Source organism: Procambarus clarkii, chromosome 53 (genome assembly GCF_040958095.1).
Source record: "Procambarus clarkii isolate CNS0578487 chromosome 53, FALCON_Pclarkii_2.0, whole genome shotgun sequence".
Lineage (NCBI taxonomy): Eukaryota > Metazoa > Arthropoda > Malacostraca > Decapoda > Cambaridae > Procambarus > Procambarus clarkii.
The window spans coordinates 23,992,797-24,003,922 of NC_091202.1; the positions used below are offsets into that span (position 1 = coordinate 23,992,797).

Sequence of the window (11,126 nt, forward strand, 5' to 3'; positions counted from 1 at the left end):
AGGATTTGCATTTAAGAACAGGGTTTTGTAAATGTAGTTGACACAAGAGAATTTGTAGAGTGAGATTATGTTTAGCATGTTTAGGGAGTTAAACAAGGGAGCTGTGTGTTGTCTGAAAGCAGAATTTGATATTATTCTGATAGCAGATTTTTGCTGGGTGATGATGGACTTGAGGTGGTTTGCAGTGGTTGAACCCCATGCACAGATACCATAGTTGAGATAGGGATAGATTAGTGCATAATATAGAGAGATGAGAGCAGAGTTAGGAACATAATATCTGATTTTGGAGAGTATACCAACTGTTTTAGAGACTTTCTTAGTTATGTGTTGTATGTGGGTACTGAAGTTGAGTCTCTTGTCTAGGAATATACCAAGAAACTTTCCATCATTTTTATTGCTAATGTTTACATTGTCAATCTGAAGCTGAATTGCATTTGTAGATTTGCTTCCAAATAGGATGTAGTAGGTCTTTTCTATGTTAAGTGTTAGTTTGTTGGTTGACATCCATAAGTGGACTTTTTTTAGTTCATTATTAACAACACCATTTAGTGTATGTGGGTTGGGGTTGGAGTAGATGAGGGTAGTATCATCAGCAAACAAAATAGGTTTCAGAATGTTAGAGACATTAGGCAGATCATTAATGTATATAAGAAAAAGAAGAGGTCCCAAGATGCTGCCCTGTGGCACTCCAACAGTTATTGGTAGAATGGGAGAGATTATATTATTGATGGCTACACATTGGTGTCTATCACTAAGATAGGATTGGATATAGTCCAGTGCATGGCCTCGGATTCCATAATGATGGAGTTTACTTAAGAGGTAATCGTGATTAACAGTATCAAAGGCCTTTGTCAGGTCAATGAAGAGTCCAATTGGAAACTTATTTTTGTCAAGAGCTGAGTAAATTATATCAAGGAGACTAATAATTGCATCGTTGGTACTCTTTTGAGAGCGGAATCCAAACTGACAGGGGCTAAGAATGTCGAATTTTACGAGATAGGTGTAGAGCTGTTTGTAGATAATTTTTTCAAATATTTTTGATAGTATGGGTAGGTTCGATATTGGTCTATAGTTGTTTATGTCTGACGGATTACCTCCTTTATGAACTGGCGTTACTCTTGCTTTTTTAAGGATATCAGGGAAGGTATGACACTCAAGGGATTTGTTGAACAGCAGAGCTATAGGTGGCGCAAGGGCATGGGAGGCGCTCTTGTATACAATGGATGGGATTTCACTGATGTTCCCAGCTTTGGTTTTTAGTGAGTGTATGATGGACACAACATCTGCCGGGCTGATTGGTGAAAGGAGAAGAGAGTTTGGATAGCTGCCTGAGAGATATGTGTCTGAGTCTGTGGGATTTTACTTGCAAGGTTAGCACCAATCGATGAAAAGAAGCTATTAAATTCATTCGCCATTTCTAAGTCAGATGACAGTGTAAGGCCATCCTTAGAGAGTGTTATCTGGTTGTGGGAGTGTTGTTTAGTTCCCAGGATGTTAGAGATGGTATTCCATGTACTTTTCATGTTGCCTTTTGCTTCTTTGAATCTAGTCTCATAATATGAAAGTTTTGCTTTTCTTATGATACTGGTAAGCACTGACGAGTACCTTTTAACTACTTCCATTGAAACTAGGCCACTCCTAAATTTCTTTTCGTATTCATGTTTTTTGTTGATTGATTTAATTATGCCACTTGTGAGCCACGGGTTATTTTTTCTTTTATCAGTTACTTGTTTGGTAAGGAGGGGACAGTGAGTGTTGTAGAGGCTTAGAGTTTTGGAGAGAAAGAGGTTAGTTGATGAGTTTATATCCTGTGAATTATTAAATTCAGATTCCCAGTTAATATTGTGGAGTGCATTAGAGAGATTGCCTAAAGCTGATTCACTATGTAGCCTGAATGAAAGTTTTTTGGTTTCTGGTGGTGATGTGTCAATGTTTGCTATGAGGAAAGTAGGATAGTGGTCAGTTGTTCTGTCATAAATTACCCCAGATGTAAGGGGAGCTGTTATATTAGTCCATAGGTGATCCAGGGTAGTGGCAGATGTTTGAGTGACTCGGGTGGGCTTGGTGATTGTGGGGATTAGCATACAGGAGTGCATGCTGTTACGGAAATAGTCAACTTGAGGGTTGTTTTGAAGACCCAGGTCAATATTAAAATCACCTCCCAGAATGATGTGATTTTTGTTGAGATTGTTATTTATGATAAGATTCCTTACATTGTCAGAGAATAAAGCTATGTTGGTATTAGGAAATCTATAGATGGCACCGATTATCAGGGAGGATTTAACGGATTTACTGGAGAACTTGGCAAAGGTATATTCACAATAGTCGTCTCTATCACTAATGACACTATTGCAAGTGAAGGTATCTTTGTAATATATTGCTGTACTGCCACCTTTTTTATTAGGCCTGCAGTTATGAATGGCTTTATAACCAGCTAAATTGTAGAGTTGGGTATAGTCATTACTTAGCCAAGTTTCTGTTAAAATGATGAAAGATAATTTAGTACCTAGTGCTGTAAGAAGTGCATTTATATCATCAAAATGTTTACCAAGTGACCTAACATTTTGGTTGTAAACTGATAAGCAGGTGCTATTTAGGAGTTTGTTTTTTGCAAGATTTGCTGTGTAATACCTGCAATAATGATGATCAATGTGCTGATTTGTGTGGATATGGGACAGAAGATTTCGATCTGGATCAATATCAGTAAACATATAGATAAGATAATGTCACGATACAATAAGATAAGCAATTTCAGGAACAGATGAAAACTAAATCTGCTGTAAAATAGAAAGTTATTATAGCAAAACACAGCAATATAATAATATAATAACACAATAAGAGCTTACAAAGTATTGAGTCTGCTAAAATTAGAGAATAATTATGGCAAAACACAACAATAAATGCAAGTAAACAAAAGAATTGAAACAATTAGAGGTAGAATAAAGGTCACTAGATAGCCATGGAGGATACACAAGTTTGGTGGAGAGAACAAAAAAATCAGTAGAGACTGTCAAGATGAATATATAAAAAAAATTTGATAAATGATAATTGTTAAGTAAAATAATCTTAAAGATAATAAATTTTAATTAGATAAATTTTAATAATTTAATTATATATATATATATATATATATATATATATATATATATATATATATATATATATATATATATATATATAAATATATATATATATATATATAAATATATATATATATATATATATATGTCGTACCTAGTAATCAGAACACACTTCTCTGCCTACTATGCAAGGCCCAATTTGCCTAATAAGCCAAGTTTTCATGAATTAATTGTTTTTCGACTACCTAACCTAACCTAACCTAACTTTTTCGACTACCTAACCTAACCTAACCTATAAAGGTAGGTTAGGTTAGGTAGGGTTGGTTAGGTTCGGTCATATATCTACGTTAATTTTAACTATAATTAAAAAAATTGACCTCATACATAATGAAATGGGAAGCTTTATCATTTCATAAGAAAAAAATTAGAGAAAATATATTAATTCAGGAAAACTTGGCTTATTATGCAAATCGGGCCATGCATAGTAGGCCGAGAAGTGCGTTCTGGCTACTAGGTACGACATATATATATATGCAATTGACGATCACAAAACACTGCTTGTTTCGGCTTGTTAAAGCCTTTGTCAACACCAGACTGACTGAACATCACCTGACTGAACACCTTTGTCAACACCAGTCTGGTGTTGACAAAGGCTTTAACAAGCCAAAACGTTCACCTCATTTCATATTTCTCTGTGGATTTTCCGCATATATATATATATATATATATATATATATATATATATATATATATATATATATATATATATATATATATATATATATATATATATATAAATATATATTTAGGGGTACCACCACTGGTTTAATTAAAGGGACCCACATCCTCGAAGAAGAAAATAAATAGTGTTCAGAGAAGACCTTGTGGATTCTCACTGAATACTTTAATCTTTTCCTCTCCTACTACCCCTATTATTTTTTTATTTTTTTTTTTTTATTTGATTTTATTGCAATGCTACAGTTTACAGAAAACACACACTTATACAACAATATACCAATCAGTGTTCGAAGACCTCGTCCAGCTCCTCGGGGGTCGGGTGCGTACCCAAGATACAGCACGCATTTCCCCTCTGAACAGCGACACTGAGGCGCTGAAACATAAAACTGGCCGCTCTTGGGTCTCTAGTCTTCCCAATGAGTTCCTCGCCCAGCTCCTTCAGGAACTTAAGTGCACATTTACCCCAGGCGCCCAGAGTCTCAGAGCCTATTGGCACGAACCTGTAACAACGTTCTAGGTCCCTGTACTTGTTAGTTTTCTGGGTCTCCCTGAAGGTGGCCGCCCCGCCTCCCTCAGCTGCGCTGTAAGGTAGATAGGTATCAGCCAATGTGGATGCACACGTGTAGTCCCACACGACCTGTTTACCTTCCCTCCACGGCTGCAGGGTGACTCCATCTGGGCGTTTTTGGCTGTTGTCAGGTCTGCACAACTGAGGTTCCCTTTGTGCTGGGCATCCAGCTGAAGCCAAACTTCTCTTGATGATGTCATTGACTGCTTCATGTCTGGCAATCTTTCCCTATAAATATAAATATTATATATATATATATATATATATATATATATATATATATATATATATATATATATATATATATATATATATATATGTCGTACCTAATAGCCAGAACGCACTTCTCAGCCTACTATTCAAGGCCCGATTTGCCTAATAAGCCAAGTTTTCATGAATTAATGTTTTTTCGTCTACCTAACCTACCTAACCTAACCTAACCTAGCTTTTTTTGGCTACCTAACCTAACCTTACCTATAAATATAGGTTAGGTTAGGTTAGGTAGGGTTGGTTAGGTTCGGTCATATATCTACGTTAATTTTAACTCCAATAAAAAAAAATTGACCTCATACATAGAGAAAAGGGTTGCTTTATCATTTCATAAGAAAAAAATTATAGTAAATATATTAATTCAGGAAAACTTGGCTTATTAGGCAAATCGGGCCTTGAATAGTAGGCTGAGAAGTGAGTTCTGGCTACTAGGTACGACATATATATATATATATATATATATATATATATATATATATATATATATATATATATTATTAAATATGACCGAAAAAGTAAGATTAATAATTCTAACACGAATTTTCTCAATCTTTCGTACATTACGCTTCACTGTTGGAGGTAAATAAAAAATCACTTCTCCAAAATTCATTTTTATTTCTAGTCTGACGCGACACGGGCGCGTTTCGTAAAACTTATTACATTTTCAAAGACTTCACAAATACACAACTGATTAGAACGTATCTCTGATTTTATATCTACATTTGAGTGAGGTGGGAAGGGTGATGTGGCATTAACACAAGACGGAACAGGAGGGGATATTAATAGGGTATTAAAAGTATCAACACAAGACAGAACAGAAACAATGGGTATTGAATAGAAGTGTTTGTAGAAAGCCTATTGGTCCATATTTCTTGATGCTTCTATATTGGAGCGGAGTCTTGAGGTGGGTAGAATATAGTTGTGCAATAATTGGCTGTTGATTGCTGGTGTTGACTTCTTGATGTGTAGTGCCTCGCAAACGTCAAGCCGCCTGCTATCGCTGTATCTATCGATGATTTCTGTGTTGTTTACTAGGATTTCTCTGGCGATGGTTTGGTTATGGGAAGAGATTATAGAGATTATAGGGCGGAGGTTTCCACACTGCAGTCTACACTAAGGAAACAAACATAGGAATGTGCCTAAATGCCAACAGCGACTGCCCTGACAGGTACAAGAGGAGTGTTGTTAACGCATACGTCGACCGTGCTCTCAGCCACAGCTCAGAATGGAAGCAAGTCGACGAAGAACTCTGTAGGGTAAGGCAGGTCCTAGTCAATAACGGCTTCTCCAATGGTTTCATCGAAGACATCATAAGAAGGAAAGTGAAAAGCCATGCAACCTCTGAAGAGACAACTAACACAACACCTATACCCCCTATTAGACTATTTTACAGGAACTTCTTTTCCACAGCTCATAAAACGGAGGAAAGGGTCCTGAAAGATATTGTTAATAGAAACGTTATCCCTACAGACAAAAATCAGAGGATACAACTGACGATTTACTATAAAACCAGAAAAACGGCCAGCCTACTCATGAGAAACTCTCCAGACACAAAACAGAACGCTTTAAAAGAGACTAATGTCGTCTATGCCTTCAAATGCCCACTTGGGGACTGTAAGCTCCAAAAAACCCAGTATATAGGCAAGACAACAACATCTCTTTCTAGGCGTTTAACGATGCATAAGCAACAGGGCTCCATTAAGGAACATATAATCTCTTCCCATAACCAAACCATCGCCAGAGAAATCCTAGTAAACAACACAGAAATCATCGATAGATACAGCGATAGCAGGCGGCTTGACGTTTGCGAGGCACTACACATCAAGAAGTCAACACCAGCAATCAACAGCCAATTATTGCACAACTATATTCTACCCACCTCAAGACTCCGCTCCAATATAGAAGCATCAAGAAATATGGACCAATAGGCTTTCTACAAACACTTCTATTCAATACCCATTGTTTCTGTTCTGTCTTGTGTTGATACTTTTAATACCCTATTAATATCCCCTCCTGTTCCGTCTTGTGTTAATGCCACATCACCCTTCCCACCTCACTCAAATGTAGATATAAAATCAGAGATACGTTCTAATCAGTTGTGTATTTGTGAAGTCTTTGAAAATGTAATAAGTTTTACGAAACGCGCCCGTGTCGCGTCAGACTAGAAATAAAAATGAATTTTGGAGAAGTGATTTTTGATTTACCTCCAACAGTGAAGCGTAATGTACGAAAGATTGAGAAAATTTGTGTTAGAATTATTAATCTTACTTTTTCGGTCATATTTAATAATATATGTCTACAGGAAAGACTGCTACCAAAATATACTAATATATACATATATATATATATATATATATATATATATATATATATATATATATATATATATATATATATATATATATATATATATATATATATATATATATATATATATAATTATTTAATTTTATATATTGTTGTTGCATTAATAGTGTGTTTAACCATACAAAATCTACTTTATACTACACACTAGTTTATTCAGCTAAAAATACTGTGGGTGCTTTTGGTTGTATCCCATCGACCAAGCTGGAGTATCATTCAAGTAATAGTTTCCTTTTTCCACTTATATATATTACTTTCAACAATAATTAGATGATCTATCGCAGCTTGAGCACTTTGTACATTTGTCTGCCACTTAGCACCAGTATCACACTCTTTTCACCCAAAAAATTGACTTTAAAATTGGAGCGCTAAAGCCCACCACCCCCACACAGCCCGCTGCTACTGCTCAATCTTCCAGTCAATAATTTAGAGACATGCTAATATAACTCAGTCAGGCTAATATTATTGACAGTCAATCAGGCTAATGTAATGGGCAACAATTAAACATAACTGGGTGAAGTTAGGCATGTGAAATAAAAGTTTCTGTTGTCAATGCCAGTTTACTATAAACTCTTAAATGATATATATTTCTAACCAAGATAAGTAAAACAAATTGAATATCTGTTTGCATAGGAATCTGATGAGGTAATTTCTTGATAAATATACATTTCTCTTACCAATAAATAGGTCTCATCTTGAGTACATCTTAAACTATGTCCTTCACCAGCTCCCATGCTAAAAAATCACAACAAAAATGTCCATAACATAATTACAGAGATTATATATTATTACATATTAAATGAATTTCTAAAAATAAATTTGAAGAAAAAAACATTTAAAACTTTATTTTATCTTTGCAAAAAGAAGGAAATATTTATTTATTTATGAGCAAATTTGAGTTTGTCTACAATGACAGCTTATCTAGCTCTTGCTTGGTCTATGAGGCGCATCTAACTTCTACACTGACAGCTTCTCTATTTCTTGTTTGATCTATGAGCACCCAGCTTCTATACTGAGAGCTCTCTTGTTCTTCCTTGGTATACAAGGAGCCTCTAGCTTTCATTGAAGAAAAATAATAAAATACCTTTAGATATTTACCTGTTATAGTGAGGTATATTTCTCAAACAAAATATACATTACCTCTGTAGAATATCCAACTGAAATAGTGACAGCACAATATTTTCATGATGAAGTTAAATTTCCAAACTGTATATTATATTAAAGGCAAGTTAATGTACTAATATGTGTTTTATTATACTTCAACATTCTCTCAATCATCTCCCACACTGAATAGTGTTTAGTTTATCACCAGAATGAATCATCTTGTTACTGTAGAGGTGACCCACGTGTTACAACAATAGTACAGTAATTCACCTGGAACTGTCGTCGTAGGGAGAGGAAGGGCTGGTAGGGTAAGTGGAGCAAGTCTAGGCTCCTCAGGAAGGGTAGGACAGAGGGAATCAATGCCTCTTAGGGGTCCTATGGGCACATATCCTAAGTGCCAGTGGTGCCGGGCAGGCGTCGTCCGCGTTGGGTCACATGCAGTTCAAATCTGGCCCACTCGGCCTGCGCGGGGCTGCTGCGCGGGTAGGCTGTGCGCCGTCGCCGTCCACCAATCAGGGCACAGCCCTGCCTATACTGTAAAATGTCTCCTTTGGCGGGCACTTTGAATGTGGTTCCCTCTACATTACTCTCCACATGTCAAAGCTGACTGAATCTCTTCTCACACTATGGACACTCATGAGGTTTATCACCTGAATGCACTAACAAGTGACGTATTATAGCTCCACGGTTTCTAAATTTTTTGCCACACTCTGCACATTCATAACGTCTTTCATCTGCATGAACCATTCTGCGAGTCTTCATACTTCCAAGATGACTAAATTCCTTTCCATACTCTGGACACTCATGAGGTGTGTCTTCTGTATGCAGTAACATGTGACGTAATATAGATACAAGTTCTCTATATTTTTTGCCACACTCAGCACATTCAAAAGGTTTTTCATCCGTATGCCTCATCTGGTGTGTCATCATATGTCCACGCTGATTGAACCTCTTCCCACACTGTGGACACTCATGAGGTTTGTCACCTGAATGTACCATCATGTGTCTCTCCACATGTCCCGGCTGGCTGAATCTCTTCCCACACTGTGGACACTCATAAGGTTTGTCACCTGAATGCACTAACATATGCCTCCTCGCATTTCCAAGCTGACTGAATCTCTTCCGACACTCTGGACACTCATGAGGTTTGACACCTGAATGCACTAACATGTGCTTTTTCATATTCCCAAGATGATTGAACACCTTTTCACACTGTGGACACTGGTAAGTTTTCATCTTCTTTATGATAGATGCAGTTTGTGTGAAGGTTTTCTCCTCTGGATGACTGCACGCGTGATGAAGTTGGCAGACAGGTCAGTCCAGCGTCAATATTGTTAGACAAGGCTTAAGTGTTGTTTCTTTAAGATAGACTTGATGTGAGCACTTTGAAGGTCAATGGTGTTGCTTCTTCTTAATGATAGGTGCAGTTTGTGCCAAGGTTTTATGCTCCTGTCTGGACACTCACAAGATGCTGTTGACAAAATGGCGCCCGTTGCTCATACAAGCGTTCCAATGTTTTTTCTGGTTCCATATATTTTTGTTTTCTTACTTCATATTTTTTTGCTTACAACTTATTTTACGTTTATCAGCTATAATTTTGCTCATCTTTCTAATTGTTGAATGAACTTGGAATATTTTATTTAAACATAATATCATACGATTATACTTTTTGAAGGAATTAGTTCTCTCCTAGGGAGATGGGATATAAGTAATATCGTACACAAGACGATTCGCTTGTTTATTTTTTAAACCTACTTTTTTTTTTTTTTTTTTTTTTTTTTTTTTTTTTTTTTTTTTTTTTTTTTAGATATATACAAGAGTTGTTACATTCTTGTACAGCCACTAGTACGCGTAGCGTTTCGGGCAAGTCCTTAATCCTACGGTCCCTGGAATACGATCCCCTGCCGCGAAGAATCGTTTTTTCATCCAAGTACACTTTTTACTGTTGCGTTAAACAGAGGCTACAGTTAAGGAATTGCGCCCAGTAAATCCTCCCCGGCCAGGATACGAACCCATGACATAGCGCTCGCGGAACACCAGGCGAGTGTCTTACCACTACACCACGGAGACTGCTGAGACTTAATCAAACCTATCTCAACCCAACCTAACCTAACCCAAACTATCCTAACCTAACTAGCCCAATACACCCTAACTTAAAATAATACTGCCTAGCATAACAATATATACAGTTTTAACGAACAGAAAACAAGCTTCGAACAATGGTTGTGGCCGAAACGACCATACCCCGTAGGATCAGCGGGGACTGGTCAAGTCGTCTACTGCAATTTCGGATACCGGGCTAGAAACAACTTCGTTCACTGAGAAGTTTGTACATACAAACCATTCCGTTCGTATATGCGCTGGTTTGTGTTCGCTGTTGTTCTCGTCTGAATAAATACATGGCACTTGTTCATATAATTAGCGCTTCCATTATTATAATTATTTATCCATTATTAGAATAACAAGGTGCAAACCATACCCCCTTACAGTTGAAATCTATTTATTTATATACAAGAAGGTACATTGGGTTGCGAGATCGAGTACATAACATATATTAAGAGGTACATTGTAGCAAGATTTGAGATTAAAGGATTTAAGACTAACACGTTTAGAAACAAGGCGCCCTCGAAGGAGGCTATTATTTGTTATGCACCCCATACTCAACCAGTAAGTAGTGGAGCAAAACATAGATTACATGGTCATAAAGTCTTAATCAGACCAATTCAATTCAATTTCTTTCTTTATTATGCACCCTATACCCATCCCGTGGGCGGTGGTGTAAAGGATTACAGAGGCACATAATCGGTTCAGGAACTGAACCCTCTAGTTCGTTTAGCTAAGCAAATAACAATTTGTGACGCTAGTTACAAAATTATTAATGTTATATATACATGTACACACTCTCATACATACATGTACACACACACACACACACACACACACACACACACACACACACACACACACACACACACACACACACACACACACACACACACACA

The 11,126-nt window shown here is 36.8% G+C and overlaps 1 long non-coding RNA gene across 1 annotated transcript; it reads right to left on the bottom strand.

Annotated features, from left to right (window-relative positions):
- Nucleotides 1-3,878: 3,878 nt before the first annotated feature.
- On the bottom strand, nt 3,879-10,713 carry LOC138352362 (uncharacterized). Its single transcript, XR_011222778.1, has 2 exons — nt 8,395-10,713; nt 3,879-4,614 (listed from the first exon to the last, which is right to left on the bottom strand). It is a non-coding gene; the product is annotated as an uncharacterized lncRNA (long non-coding RNA).
- Nucleotides 10,714-11,126: the final 413 nt, after the last annotated feature.